The sequence below is a fragment of the Bubalus bubalis genome, chromosome 11 (assembly GCF_019923935.1).
Source record: "Bubalus bubalis isolate 160015118507 breed Murrah chromosome 11, NDDB_SH_1, whole genome shotgun sequence".
Taxonomy (NCBI): Eukaryota; Metazoa; Chordata; class Mammalia; order Artiodactyla; family Bovidae; genus Bubalus; species Bubalus bubalis.
Genome location: NC_059167.1, coordinates 547762 through 563476, shown reverse-complemented (window position 1 = coordinate 563476; position 15715 = coordinate 547762). Strand labels below are relative to the sequence as shown.

At 52.4% G+C, this 15715-nt stretch overlaps 1 long non-coding RNA gene across 1 annotated transcript in view; it reads left to right on the top strand.

The window, feature by feature from the left end:
• LOC102400631 overlaps positions 1–15715 on the top strand; it is a 33199-nt gene that overhangs the window by 3339 nt on the left and 14145 nt on the right. The gene's annotated exons all lie outside the window — the stretch shown is intronic.

Genomic DNA, 15715 nt, shown 5'->3' with positions numbered 1-15715 from the left:
CAGCCACACAGTTTAACCTTCTGGGGCTCTGTATGTCAGCCTTAAGCCTCCAGGAAAATGAAAAGGCCAGGATGTGTTTCTGGCCCTGAATCTCTGCTTCTTTATGAACATCATCCCCTTTGGGGTGTAGGTTAGGGTGTTGCCATGGATAAAGTCCCCAGTAGTTTGTGTGTGTGCCTGTGATAAAAAAGACATAATCTAAAATTTACCGTGTCAGCCAACGGCACCCCACTCCAGTGTTCTTTCCTGGAGAATCCCAGGGACGGGGGAGCCTGGTGGGCTGCAGTCCATGGGGTCACATAGAGTCGGACACGACTGAAGTGACTTAGCAGCAGCAGCAGCAGCCATTTTTCAGTGTGAAACGCATCGGCATCAAGCTTATTCATAATGTTGTTCAACCTTCACCCCTTTTGTTGTTCAGTCGCTAAGTTGTGTCTGACTCTTTGTGACCCCATGGACTTTAGCACGCCAGGCTTCCCTGTCCTTTCCTATCTCCCAGAATTTGTCCAGATTCATGTCCACTGAGTCAGTGATGCTATCTAACCATCTCATCCTCTACCGTCCCCTCCTCCTCCCGCCTTCAGTCTTTCCCAGCATCAGGGTCTTTTCCAAGGAGTCAGCTCTTGGTAAAGTATTGAAGCTTCAGCTTCAGCATCAGTCCTTCCAATGAATATTCAGGGTTGATCTCCTTCAGAATGGACTGGTTGGATCTCCTTGCAGTCCAAGGGACTCTCAAGAGTCTTCTCCAACACCACAGTTCAAAAGCCTCAATTCTTCGGTGCTCAGCCTTCTTTATGGTCTAACTCTCACATCCATACGTGACCACAGGGAAACCATCATGGAACTCTGTCACTTCTTCACCACTATCCCTTTCCAGAACATGTTTATTTTTGTTAAGTGTTTATTTTGTTTGTCTGTGCAGGGTCTTTGTTGTAGCATGTGGAATCTGGTTTCTGCATTGGAAATTCAGAGTCTTAGCCACTGGACCACCAAGAAAGTCCCCATAATGTTTTTTTTTTTTGTTCTTGGGGACCATTTTTAAAGTCTATATTGAATTTTTTTCAATATTGCTTGCTTTATTTTTGGATTTTTCACCAGGCATGTGGGATCTTGGCTCCCCAGCCAGGGATCAAACCTGCACCCTCTGCTTCGAAAGCAAAGCCTTAACTACTGGACCATCAGGGATGTCCCCCTAGATGTTCTCATCATCCTGAACAGAAGCTCCGTACACTGGACAGTGTCTCCCCGTCCTTCTCTGCCCCAGCCCCTGGTATCTGCTATTCTACTGTCTCTATGAATTGGCCAATTCTAGGTGTCTCATACAAGCAGCGGAGAAGGCGATGGCACCCCACTCCAGCACTCTTGCCTGGAAAATCCCATGGCCGGAGGAGCCTGGTGGGCTGCAGTCCATGGGGTCGCTAAGAGGCAGACACGACTGAAGCGACTTAGCAGCAGCAGCAGCATACAAGCAGAATTAGACGAGAGCTGTCCTTTTGCGATCGGCTTATTTCACGTGGCACAGTGCACTCAAGCTTCGTCCACACTGTGGCCCGTATCAGAAAGTCATTTCTTTTTATGGCGAAATAGGATTCTATTGACGTTGATGCCGCTTGTTCTGTGCCCGTTCGTCTGTTGTTGGACACAGGTTGTTTCCATTGACTTTTGTCTAATAACCTTTAACATCATAGATGGGATCTCCTCTGTGACTTACGACCAATTGAACAACACCTTTGATTTCCTTTATTTTGTTCTCTGGAACTAGGATATCCAACAGGGCAACCTGGACCAGGGCTGGAATAAGCTAGGGGCTGGCGAGGGGGAAGCGTGGATAGCTGGTTATGTATGGACCTTTGCAGAGCTGGTCGGAGATCGCACCCTGGATGGATGGGGCTGCATGACGCAGGGTTTCTGACTCTATAGTCAAAGAGACTTTTCCTTTAAACTCATTCACTTAGTCACTCACTCATTCATACTCATTCCAATATTATTGAACACAGCAGTGAGCTCAGCCCTCCCTGAACTTTCAACCACTAGAGGTGAGAGACATGTGTTTAAATCACCACTGGGACTTCTCTGTTGGTCCAGTGGTTAAGACTTTAACTTCCAACGTGGGAGATGTGGGCTTGATTCCTGATCCAGGAACTAAGATCCCACACGCCTCATGGCCAAAAAAATAAAACATAAAACAGAAACGGTATTTTAACAAATTCAATAAAGACTTTAAAAATGGTCCACTTCAAAAAAAAAAAAAGATATTTAAAAAGCTTTTTGCTACTGACAGTACCTAAGGGTTGGGGGTTTGGTGAGGAAAAGCATGGTGGTCTGGGGGACACAGAGGGGGCCCCCACCTGTACTCGGGAGCCAGGGAAGTCTGCGGAGTAAGTCACACCTGTGCCAAGGAGAGGGCTGCAGAGGGGCCAGGCTTGCATCTGGAAGAGAAGCACTGCAGTGGGCTTAGCTGGGTGACCTGTCGTTGGAGGTGGGGGTGCTGAGACTCCTGAAAGGCAGGAAAAGTGAAGCCACAGGTGTGGGCCAGGGCCTTTTGGGGAGGGTCCTTGTATGGTGTTTGGGCTTCATCCTGGGGCAAAAGAGAAGTCCTGATGGCTTTGAAGTAGGAAATGGGCAGATCAGAAGAAAGAAATCCTGTCCTTCCCTTGCAGAAGGCCTCTACTGGAAAACCACAGGAGCCGACGTCTGCAGGACGCTCTCTGAGTGCAAGGTGCAGCTCTGTGCCTCAGGCTTCCTCTCTCATTAGTCCTCACAGCAGCTGACCAAGATGAGTGACAGCGAGACAGAGGCCTGGAGAGAAACTCACCAAGGCCTCCAAGCGGGGGTGGCAGGATGCAGACCCAACAGCCACCCAGGCTATTCCGCGAGGTCCAGGCTATTCCACGAGGTCCAGGCTATTCCACGTGGTCCAGGCTATTCCGCGTGGTCCAGGCTATTCCACAAGGTCCAGGCTATTCCACGAGGTCCAGGCTATTCCGCATAGTCCGGGCTATTCCACGTGGTCCAGGCTATTCCGCGTGGTCTAGGCTGTTCCACAAGGTCCAGGCTATTCCACGAGGTCCAGGCTATTCCGTGAGGTCCAGGCTATTTCATGTAGTCCAGGCTATTCCACGAGGTCCAGGCTATTCCGCGAGGTCCAGGCTATTTCATGTAGTCCAGGCTATTCCACGAGGTCCAGGCTATTCCGTGTGGTCCAGGCTATTCCATGAGGTCCATGCAGCAGAAGCAACCACATCTCCTGGGAGCTTGATAGAAATGTGGACCCTTAGCCCAAACCCAGACTTCTGGATCAAAGCCTGTATTTTCACAGGCTCCCCAAGTGATTCTCACTGACATCTCAGAAGCACGGATGGTGATTCCCCAAGCCGGCCGTACGTTAGATTCTCCTGGGTGGTTTTGAAAATCCTTGGTGCCCATCTTGCACTCCCAGATCAATTACATCAGAATCTCTGGGGCCATCAGCAGACAATTGGTTTAAGAAAATGGGGCACATATATACAATGGAATATCACTCAGCCATGAAAGGACTGAAATACTACCATTTTCAGCAATGTGGATGGACCTAGAGATTATCAGACTAAGTGAAGTAAGTCAGACAGTGAAGTAAATAAGACCATGAAGTAAGTGAGGAAGACAAATACTATGATATCACTTGTATGTGGAATCCAAAAAAATTATACAAATGAATCTATATACAAAAAGAAACAGACTCACAGACATAGAAAGCAAAACTTTGGTTACCAAAGGGGAAAGAAGGAGGCAGTGAATGAGGAGCATGGGGTTAACAGACACAAGCTCCCATACATGGAGGAGGTGAGCAACAAGGGTTTACCGTATGCACGGGGACTATAGTCAATATCTCGTAATAACTGTAATGGAAAATAATCTGAAAAAAAAAAATATATATATATATGTAACTGAATCACTCTGCAGTATACCTAAAACTAACACAATATGGTAATATCAATTATATTTCAATTAAAGAAACAAGGATTTCTGGGGCATCAGAACTTGTCCAAACTCCCTGGAGCTCCTGCACCATGTATCCCTGTTTCCAGGGAGGGCAGGCTAACTCCTCCAGGGAAACTGGACCCAAGCCTGCAGCACCCACCCAGCAACTGCGGGCTCTGAGACTTTAAGACCCGGGGCTGGATGCCGGCCTGGGGGGCCACCGGGGGTGCCCAGCCCCGAGCAGAGGCTGCTCATGGGCGGTCTGTGCTGGGGCTGGCCTGGGCTTCCGACCCCAGCCCTGCAGAGCAGCCCATGGCACAGGCAAGCAGAAGAAAGGGGGCCTTTGTGCCTTTTCTGAGGGAAGCATACAGTTTGCAAGTCGGTGGAAACAAAGAGAGGAACTGTTGGTAGCCCTCATCCTGCCGTGCCAAGCAAACAGGAGGTCAGGAGGGCGCAGGACACGGCACAGCCCCGCTGCCCCAGGCAATGTCCGCACGCCCACTGCTGCCACCCGGAGCCGAGGGTCTCCAGGGGCTGCCCCAGGCAAAGCCAATCAGCAGGGCACAGAATTCCCTGAAAGTCCACCGGGGGGACCCCAATCTGTTCTTCTCTGGAAAGCTGGGCTCCGCCACCCTCGGCAGGTTGCTCCTGATGCCTGACGGACCTGGGGGTGAGCCTGGGCCCCCCGTCCCCCTGGTCAGGTCGGGGCCGAGAGGACCCCCAGTCCCGTGAGAGCACAGACTGAAGCCTGTTGGGGTCACTGCTGGCCTTCGGGCCACAGGCTGGTGATGAGGCGTGAAGTTAACAGTCACAGTCCCAGGTCGGGGCCAGGGGGTGGCAGGGGGTACAGCAGACAGGGCAGTCAGCCCGCCGGTTTCCTGGGCACCCGTGGGACGCGGGCGAGGCCCTTTGGGAAAGCAAGCAGACGGGCGGGAGCCGGAGCCCTATCCCGGCCGCGCCCCTTGGCGGGGTCTCCACGGGGCCAGGACCACATGTGCAGGTGACCCCGTGCTGGGCTTCCGACCGCACACCAGAGACAGAGCCTGCGACTGTGGAGCGCCCCCCAGCACTGCCTGTGCCCCCTTCTCTGGACGCTCGAGAGCCTGACGTAGCCCACCTTATGTGGCGCGCCAACACAGCCACTTGCTGGGGGCAGGTAGCAGGTTGAGATAATGTTGGCAGAAAGAAGAATGGCGGCATTGATTGGCAGGCAGAGGAGGGAAGCTATTTTCAAGATAACCGGGTACAAGGGAGAAGGAAGGGACGGCGCGCTCCAAGAGCACAGAGCAGAGGGAAGGCGGGCTCCCCGAGGGTGGGGTGAACAAGGGCAGAAGGAGGAGGCAGTGGTCCCGGGCGGGGGGATGGCTGAGGGCAGACTGAGGCTCGTACAAAGTGAAACATCTCAACCTGTCAGATGTGACTTCCCGCCGCAGGGCTTGATCCCAGGACAGCAGTGCCTGGCCCATGGCGTGTTTTATTTGTAAACCTGAGCATCTTTAGAAAATGGAAGAATGTCACACGTGACCTGAGAGTTCTGGGGTGCCAGCCCCGCTGCAGCTGGGCTGCTGGAGCTGGAGCTGCCTGCTCGCCGCAGTCCCCGCTCACGCTGCCGGCGTCCTGCCTTCCCCGCCCCACGCCCCAGCTTCCGCGCCCGCTCCCCATGGACACTGCAGATCGCTGCTGCTCCTGCTCTTGATGATGGTGGTTCTCTTCTATCGAGAGCCTGTGAGTGTGTGTGCGTGTCTGTGTGTACATGTGTCTGTTCATGCACACACATGCCAGGCACACGGGTGTGCCAGCTTTCTCTTAACTTCAGTTAATCTCCCCGTCTTTCATCTGAGGATAACAGCTGCACAAAACCAAACATACCTTTCTCCTGAACAGATTTTGCAGCCTTTCCAGGCGATGTGCCAAATTGCTAGATGGTATTTGCATTAAAGAATTTTTTTCAGTGCATTTTCTTATTTTGGTTTTAAGGATTTCCCAGCCTGCCTTAAGGCGATATTTCCTTTATGCCACAGTTTATAGCTTGCACAGCGTTTCTTGAACCCACGTGAATTCATTTTATTCTTCCAGCAGCTGCGTGAGGTCAGGTAGCTGGGGTCTCCTTCCTATGCTCCCTTGGAGAAATCAACTAGCCAAGAAGCTAAATGACTTCCCTTGGTCCTGCAGTGATTTTGAAGAAATATGGGCACAGTTCTCTGGAACCCTAAGCTGAGTCCTTTGTGTGGACTCATGAAAAGCATAGCTGTGAGGCTCTGATCTCCATCCAGAGTACGTGTGTGACTGCTGTCTTAGCCGCTCAATAGCCATGAGGCTTTGGACAAAGTGCTCGGTCTACCTGTGCTTGCTTTTCTCTGAGATGATGATGACCTGCATCCAGGGAGTGTTGTGTGCATTAAGTGTGGTGATGCACAGGAAGCATTTAGACCAACACCTGGCATACAGTGAACTTTCAATAAGCATGTGTGCCACGTGCTGTCGTGTCTGACTCTGTGACCCCACGGACTGTAGCCCGCCAGGCTCCTCTGTCCACGGGATTCTCCAGGCAAGAATACTGAAGTGGGCTGTATTCCCTTCTCCAGGGGATCTTCCCGGCCCAGGGATCGAAGCTGCATCTCCTGAGGCTCCTATATTGCAGGTAGATTCTTTACCTGCTAAGCCATCAGGGAAACCCCCAATAAGTATTACTATCAGTACAAAATGATCGCTATCTGTTCCTTTGGGAAATGCTCCATATTATTTGGGGTACAGGCTAAGTTGTAACAAAAAGACCCCATAAAGGATAGAAATGTATTTCTCCTTCACCTCATAGCTAAGAGGAGCCTAGTCAGTCCAGGACAGGTGAACAGCTCTGCTCCGCAGGGTCCTTCAGGAGCCCAGGCTCCCTCCATCACATTGTTCCCCATCCCCCACAAAGCCCTCTTCTGCACCCCCAAAGCTGGCTCAGCTTCACGTCCCCCTCCTGCTCCCACCTAGAGAAAGAGGAGGAAAGGTGGTGGACAGCCAACAGCCCCTTCTCTTTTTAATAATTACTTTGGTTATTTATTTATTTATTTTGGCCATGCTGCTGGCATGTGGGATCTCAGTTCCCTGACCAGGGGTTGAACCTGCACCCCCAGCCGTGAAGTTGGGGAGTCCCACCCACTGGACCACCAGGAAACTCCCAACCACCTTCTAAAGGCCATTGCTCAGAGGTTGTTCGTGTCCTCCAATTGACCAGAGCTTGGGCCCTGAAGTTGCAGGTGAGTTCTGGGAAACATATCCTGTGACTGGGCCAACTAAATATGCTCAACTAAAACTTATTCTCCTGTTAAAAGGAAGAAAGGGAGAGTGGAAATTGAGACTAGTTCACCATCTCTCTGCCGTGTTGCCAGAGATGCATGCTCTGAATTTGAAGTCATTGACGTCGTCTCTGTCTGCCCGTTTCTCAGCCTATTGGTGCTCTGTATCTTATCTACTGGATGCCTGCTTTACTTGTGAGTTTCTTTAGCAAAATTCACAGGTGGCTCTTGGCTCCATATTTCAGATAAATACCTCTGTTGACACTGAGATGCTGTCCAGCAGGCTGATCAGACCGACTGGGCCCTGAATTGGGCAACAACCTGTTCCTTCGCTGCCCATATCTCCCAGCAAGAGTGGCACTGGGCTCTGTTTTAAATGTTTTTTCCTTCTGGATTTTTTGATAACTTTCTCAATATGCTAAGCAAATTTCATATTCCCTTGTCTCTAGAGAGTCACTATCCCTTGGACCTCGGGTCTCTGGTGGCTGGTTAAGGAAGGGTACCTGTATGCCTTCCATTCCCCAGAAGTCTATCTTTGCATGTGTTGATGAGGGAACCATATTCCCACCACATCAGGAATTATCTGTGAGCCCACAAAGCTGTGATAAAGAAGCCAGGTCACTTGTTGGGTGGACGGATGGGCAGCCACGTGGTCCTGAACCTCTGTGATCTTAGAGTTCAACCGTCATGATGTATACGTCCCTGAAGTCAAAGCTAAGGAACAGCGTGGCTTGATGAAAGGAAGTAGGGGTCAACGTCCCATTCTCATTACTGCAAGTAGCTGAGATTGGACAGGTCAAGGCAGGGACGGCCGCTTGTTCAGGGGAGCTTACTCCAGGGCCGGAGAAGGTGCAGTGATGAGTTCTGCCTAAGAGATGAAGAAGGAAATTTGTATTTGTTGAGGGCCTACTATGTGCCAGGCACCTACGAGAAGCAGAAGTTGGAACAGTAAACAACAAGGCAGCTATTGGGGTTCACAACCTAAGAATTACTCAGGGCTTCCCCGGTGGCTCAGCTGGTAAAGAATCCACCCGCGATGCTGGAGACCTGGGTGGGGAAGATCCCCTAGAGAAGGGAAAGGCTGCCCACTCCAGTGTTCTGGCCTGGAGAATCCCATGGACTGTATAGTCCACGGGGTCACGAAGAGTTGGACATGACTGAGCTGCTCTCACTAATCATTGTGTTTAATCCTTCTAATCTCTGCAAAGGATTAATATAAAGGATTTCATGCTTCATAGACAAAAATGTTGAGCTCAGAGAGAGAAATAGTAAAGACCCACATCTGTCTGAGTCTAAAAATCCTGCTTTTCCATCATTACTCTGTCTGCCCCCCAGGCCCTTTCTTGTTGAAGAGCATCTGGTCTACACGGAAGAGACTGTGATCCCTCTGCTAAACACCTGAGCTGGTGACTGTTGCTGCCTCAGGGGTCAGCTTGTTTGACTGTGGTGGTTATTGTCTGTCTCTAGCCGGCATCACTCTCTAACCACTCTTGTCCACTTGTCCTTCCACCCGGCCGAACCCCACTCATAGGACGTTTCTGCTGTGCTCCTCCCCGGGGTGCTGACTGGGGTGCTGACTGCTGCTGGTGGAATTGCTCGACCATGACTTTCTGGGCCGTTGCCTTCCTGGGGCTCAAGGAAACCCTTCCAGATACCCCTAGGTCCTTCCCTGTCCGTTGCCACTGGCATCTCCTCCTGACTGTTCTCTTTCATTAACCCTTCTCCTTTTTAGGACTTGTTTATTGTTTATTTATTTGGCTGGTGCCAGGCAGGTGTTAGCTGCGGTGCTCGGGACCCTTGTGCTCTGTGGTTGTTGCAGTGTGGCAGCTTGGTTGCAGCATGCAGGCTCTAGTTCCCTGGCCAGGGATCAAACCCAGGCCCCCTGCATTGGGAGCTTTGAGTCTTAGCCACTGGACCACCAGGGAAGCCCCCCATCAATGCTTCTTCTTTTTTAAAATAATCTTTTAAATTTACTTAATTTATTCGTTTTTGTTGTTCTGAGTCTTTGTTGCTGCCCAGGCTTTTCTCTGGTTTCGGCAAGGGGGCCCACGCTCCACTTGTGTGAGGCCTTTCACTGCAGCGGCTGCTCTGATTGCGGAGCACAGGCTCTGGGGCGCTCGGGCGTCAGCAGTCGTGGCTCCCGGCCACAGAGCACAGGCTCAGTAGTCATGACCCATGGATGGACTCGGCTGCTCCGAGCACGTGAGCGCCTCCCAACCAGGCATCGATCCTGAGTCTCCTGCACTGGTAGGCAGATTCTTCACCACCGAGTCCCCAGGGCAGCCCCCCAACCCTTCTGAACTTCCACTTCACTGTCATTGCCATTGATGGAGAACCCACCTCGTCCATTGATAAAACTGAGCAGGATTAAGGTCCCAAGAACCTCTCGAAGTCCTCCTGCTCAACCACCAACGCATCCCCTGCTCTTCCTCTCCTCCCCCGTGCCAAGTGAGGGCTGTGCCCCAGCCCACAGCCGCTTCCCCTTGTAGCCCTGGAGCCTCCGGTCGTTTCTCTCCCACCCTCAGCCTCTTCTCCACCAAGACTTCTCAGAGGTACGTGTTCAGTCTCTCCAGCCTGAAAAATAAATACCCCGTTCTTGATCCCAGACTTCTAACCTCTCTCTTCAATTTCCCTTTCTCTCGCCCGTCGTGGCGAACCTTCTTGAAAGAATCATCTGCGCTGCCTGGCTGGCTGGGCCGCCCTCCATCACCCGTTGCAATCTGCCTTCTGTTCTCAGGATCAGTGCCCAGACTGAAGTCACTAGAGAGAGCCACACTCCAGGTCCGGACAGCGCTTTTCCTCGCTGCTCTGACTCCCTCTTTCTGGGAGCAGAGGTGTGTCGGAGGCGTGACAGCAGCAGCCGGAGTGGCTGGCCCCCGGGGAGTGAACGTGGAGAGGAGCTGGGCAGGTGGACAAGAAGTGGATCGGGAAGGGTGCCGTGATGCCTGAAGGAGTGCGAACTTCATCCAGGGTCCGAGCAGGGCTCCCTGGGCCGTCCTGCCAGGGCTGTCTGCTCAGAGCCCCCTCCCGCTCCTCAGTGCTCCCCAAACGCTCGGACAGGGAGTTGCTTCGGTGATTCCTCCTCCCTCCCGCCTGGGGCTAACTCCCAGCTGTCAAATCAGCTCGTGCGGCACCTCCAGACTATAACTGCCTGCTCCCGCCATCACAGTGTCGCGAACCTCTCTCCACGCTGGCGGTGCCGAGGCTTAAGCGTGGTGCTCTATAAATGGCCAAAGAAGCCCATCTGTTTTTTTTTTTTTAATTCAGTCCAGTTCAGTCGCTCAGTCGTGTCCGACTCTTTGCGACCCCATGAATCGCAGCACGAAAGGCCTCCCTGTCCATCACCAACTCCTGGAGTTCACTCAGCCTCAGGTTCATCGAGTTGGTGATGCCATCCAGCCATCTCATCCTCTGTCGTCCCTTTCTCCTCCTGCCCCAAACCCCTCCCAGCATCAATTTTTTAAATTAATGAATTCATTTATGGCTGCATCCTGTCCTAGTTGTGGCCCTCTGGGTCTCCTGCGGCAGTGGGCGGGCTTCTCTCCTGCGGCAGTGGGCTGAGGCACCTGGACTCAGCCGCTGTGAATTGTTACCCTGCAGCACTTCCCCACCCAGGGATCAAACCCACACCCTCTGCCCTGGAGGCAGCTTCCCAAACTGGACCTTCAGGGAAGTCCCAACCCACCGTTTTTTCAGAAACCTTTAACTCTTATAAAGCCCAGTACATTAAGTGAAGGTGCCTTGTAAAAACTCTTCTGGGTGTGTCTGATTTTTAAATAGAGACATCATTTGGCTTTAATAATCAGACGTTCAGGAACGGCACATCCAGCTGACCCAGGACGCAACAGCGGCCCTGACTAGCTCGCTCCCGGGGGTCAAGCAAAGGGACGCGCCAGGGCCCTTCTCACAGCTGCTTCCTCTGGACTCCGGGGTCCTGCACTCACGTGTGATTGCATTTGACTCAGGGTTCACATACAGCGGGACTCAAGGCCCAAGGTTGGAACTGGGGTCCTGGTGCGGGTAGCTGCGTATTGATTTGAGGCGGATTCGACTTTCTGCCAACAGCCTGGCTTTCCTCAGCCAGGAGTACCCTGAGGCTGGACAAAGTGCTGCCGGAAGGTGAGGGAGGTCGGCCAGGGAACCTACGGTGTCCCAGAAGGGCTGGTTGTACCTCACTCTGATGCTGTGGTCAAGCAGAAGCAAAGCTTCTGTTTTGCAGAAGACGGCCTTGTGTGTTATTAATACGACGTAGTGTTACTTACTGTACTTGAAATGCGCTTGCTTCCCAATACAGTCTGCAATGCTGAGTCATGTCCAATAAGGCAACTGGCTGTCTGTCCAGCTCGGTGGACCGAGGCAGGTCCAGTGGCCCAGACCCCGAGAAGCCTTACCCCATCACCTCCGGGACCTCTGCTTCTCCTCCGGGCCTGGGCTCCACCATGGCTGAGAATGTCTGCTGGGACCTGACACCCGACAGAGTGCGTGTCGGGACCCGGGAGGTTTGCAAGTGACAACTCGGACTCAGACGGACTTCTGCAAAAGAGATGAATGTACTGACTCAGACGTCTAGAGGGAGATCTGTGTTTAAACATGGTTCTTTGTGGGTCCAGAGCGGACATCCTTGAGGCCCGGCTCTCCCTTACATCCCTGCGTCTGCTTCCTTCTCTGTTGGCTCTTTCACGAGCCAGCTCTCTCCTGGGACTGTCTTAGTCTGTTGGCACCACTAAAACAAAAATAGCACAGACGAGGTGGCTTAAACAGTAAACATTTACTTCTCACAGTTCTGGAGATGGGGAAGTCCAAGATCAAGGCGCCGGCAGACTTGGTATCTGATGAAAGCCCAGCTCCCAGCTTGTAAATGGCTGTCTTATCGCTATGTCCTCACATGAGAGAAGGGGAAGGAGAGTTCTCTAGGGTCTTATCAGGGCGCTGATTGATTCACGAGGGCTCCACTCCCATGCCCGAATAAGCTCCCCGAGGCCCTGCCTTCTAACAGCAACATATTAGGGTTAGGATTTCAATACATGAATTTTGGGGACATAGAAATATTCAGTCCATTGCAGTGACCGTCTCAAACCAAACACTCCAATCATGGTGTTGGGGTATATTGGTTGGTCACCTAGGTCTGAGATGGTGATTGACAGCCCCACCAAGTCAGAGACAGTCTCCAACTGTCTGGGCTCATGTTAGTCTCTTCCAGCTGCTGCAACAATTCACCACAAAAGGGGCGGCTAAAAACAGCAGAAATACATCCTCTCACAGTCCTGAAGGGCAGAAGTTCTAAATATAGGCATCAGCAGGGCCACACTCCTTCTGAAGCCTAAGGACGTAATTCCTCCTTACCTCTTCCAGCTCCTTTGTTGTCGTTCTTTACTTGCTGCTGTTGCTGCTGCTAAGTCGCTTCAGTCGTGTCCGACTCTGTGCTACCCCATAGATGGCAGCCCACCAGGCTCCCCCATCCCTGGGATTCTCCAGGTAAGAACACTGGAGTGGGTTGCCATTTCCTCCTCCAATGCATAAAAGTGAAAAGTGAAAGTGAAGGCGCTCAGTCGAGTCCAACTCTTCGAGACCCCATGGACTGCAGCCCACCAGGGTCCCCCGCCCATGGGATTTTCCAGGCAAGAGTACTGGAGCGGGTTGCCATTTCCTTCTCCGTCTTTACGTGCTAGGTCATGTCTGACTCTTTGTGACCCATGGACTGTACAACCCGCCCCCTGCCCCCAGGCTCCTCTGTCCATAGGATTTCCCAGGAAAGAATGCTGAAGAGGGTTGCCATGCCCTCCTCCAGGGGACCTCCTGACCCAGGGGTGGACTGGCATCTCCTGCCATGCAGGAGGATTCTTTACCGCTGAGCCGCCTGGGGAGCCCTCCAGCGTCTTTGGCCACAGGCCATCCTTGGCTTCTAGCTGCTAGTCACTCCAATCCCTGCCTCCATCTCCACAAGACCATCCCTTCTGTGATTCTCCTGTTCTGTCTCTTTTGTCTCCTCTTATAAGGACACCTGTCATTGGATTCAGGACCCAGTGGATTAATCCATAATGATCTCATCTTGAGATCCTTTGCTTAATTACATCTGTAAAGATCCTTTTTCCAAATAGGATCACATTCGCAAGTACTGGTTGTTAGGACTTGAACAAATCTTTGGAGAGGAGTCGAGGCATAATTTCCTGGAGGAGGGCGTGCAACCCACTCCAGCATTCTTGCCTGGAGGATTCCATGGACAGAGGAGCCTGGTGGGCTACAGTCCACGGGGCCGCACAGAGTCGGGCATGACTGAGCGACCAGGCACACACACAGAGACATAACTCAACCCTTTACAGGGCAGAAGGAGTAATAGATGTCCACTCGGCTCCGCTCCTTGACTTGCCAGCATCCATCCATACTCTTTTCCCATACGAACAATTTCAGAAATGCACCCGACCCCCGTCCCCATCCTGGAGCAGGTTGCTCACATAAAAGGCAAGCCAGCGGATATACAATCTCCTGGATCAGGTCTGAGTGCTGCTCTTCATAGTCTGTTAACTGACAGCTAAATGATCATTTTAAACACCCCCGGCATTTAATAGCGGAGGAAAGTAAGATACCTGGAATAAAAACCACCTGCTTTTAGTAAAGGGGAGAAGGGGACCCGGCACCCTGCAGGCAGTCCCCAGTGTCCTGCAGAAGAGCACTGGCAGGGAGCCGAAGCAGATCTCCTGAAGCATGTGCGCGCCTCCGTCCGCCAGGGCCGCCTGGGGCTCTGTCGCTGGGAGACTCTCCCGCGTCCATGGCCCTCCTTGGTGGATCAGAGAGAACGTCCTTTCTGGAAACTGTAGACTCTACCAGGCCACTCACTGTCTGAGGACGTCAGTCCAGAAGTCTGGGTCTGACCCCAGCGATTGAGCAGTCTTGTGCCGTGGTTGCAAGACTGAGATGTCTCTGGCAGTTTGACTCTCTAAGCTCTTAGACAATCGCTGGGAAGTTACTGTCCTAATGATTTCACGAGCTGCACCCAGAGCCAGAACCCAGACGGGCCTCGCTCTGGAATGGGGAGCCTGACCTCACCACGTCTGTCTCCTGACAGACGCCTCTGTGCCCTGCCCTTGCCCAGCTCTCCTTCCAACTTCGTCCGCTCGGCCTCTGCCCTGGACATGCTGGGCTGAGCTGGGGGAGGCCCCGCGCCCTCAGGCTGGGCCACCAGGGCACAGATGCTTCCTGTGGGCAGGGAGTGCCTGCAGGGCAGCTGGAGGGAGAAGCTCCCCAGGGCTCCTCTCCCAGCCCCCTCTGCGTTTTCCTTCTCCAGCCCGTGCTTGCACAAGCGTCAGCCTAGGGCAGGAGCCTGACTGTTGCAATCCTAAAAAAATTGTTTTCTCACCCTCAGCTCAGTTGAATTTCTGGCCCCAAGCAGGAAGAGGCTTTGGTTTTCCCTTTCCCCACTTTCAGAAAGGCCCAGCTGAGACTCAGTGTATCTTTTCCTATAGAACCTCACTAAAGATTGGAGAAATTGCCAACATGCTCCAGAAACCTGACTTTAAGAAAAGAAAGAAAACAGGTCCTCTAAATTTCCAACCTCACCAGATTCAACTGGAGAGAGTTTACCAACTTCGCTTCACTTTACAGATGCAGCTGACGTCCTGGTCAGAGGGGAGGCTTCACACTGCCCTGCTCTCCAACCCAGTACAGCCAATTTCCAAAATCCTGCTCCTGGTACAAAATTCTATGCTGCTTAGGACCCGTTTGCTTGTGCTTGGATCTGCAACTCTCTACTTAATGGGAATCAGGAATGTCTAGATCCAGACACTCAGTGAGGACTTGCTCGCTCTCTCTTACTCCCCTATTTTTGTCCTTCTGTGATTCTCTAGTCCTCCTTTTGGGCTTCCCTGGTCTGAAAGGCAGGAGACCTTGCTTCGATTCCTGGGACTGCAAGATCCCCTGGAGAAGGGAATGGCAACCCACTCCAGTATTCTTGTCTGGAGAATCCCACGGACTGAGGAGCCTGGTGGGGCTCAGTCCAGGGGGTTGCAAAGAGTCGGATGGGACTGAGTGACTGAGCACAGTTCTCCTTTCTGCTTTGCTCTCCGTGCAGCTCTGTTTTCAAGCTCATTTTCACGGGGCCTAGAAGGACCGGGCGTCCACTCACATGTAGTAGAACCACTTCTTTCTTGGTTGTTCCAACAGAAGGGCAGGAATGGCTCTGACTGGGGCTGGCTTGCGACCTCTGCTAATGCCTGTAATGAGCTGCTGAGGCCAGAGAAGTAGAAATACTCGAATTAGCTGGCCTGAGCCACAGTTAATTGTGTGAGCCTGAGGCCCACAGTTGATGTGACTGGTGATGCCGCAGGAACGACAGCCCTCCGAGATGGGGGAAAGGTAGTTTCTGAAAGGCAGAAAGTTCTGGGGAGACAAAAATCAGTGTTGAGGGGCAGGTCTCTGCACAGGCTCTTGATTTGCATTTCCCTGTTAGTCAGGACCTCGCAGCCTGCCTCGCCTCT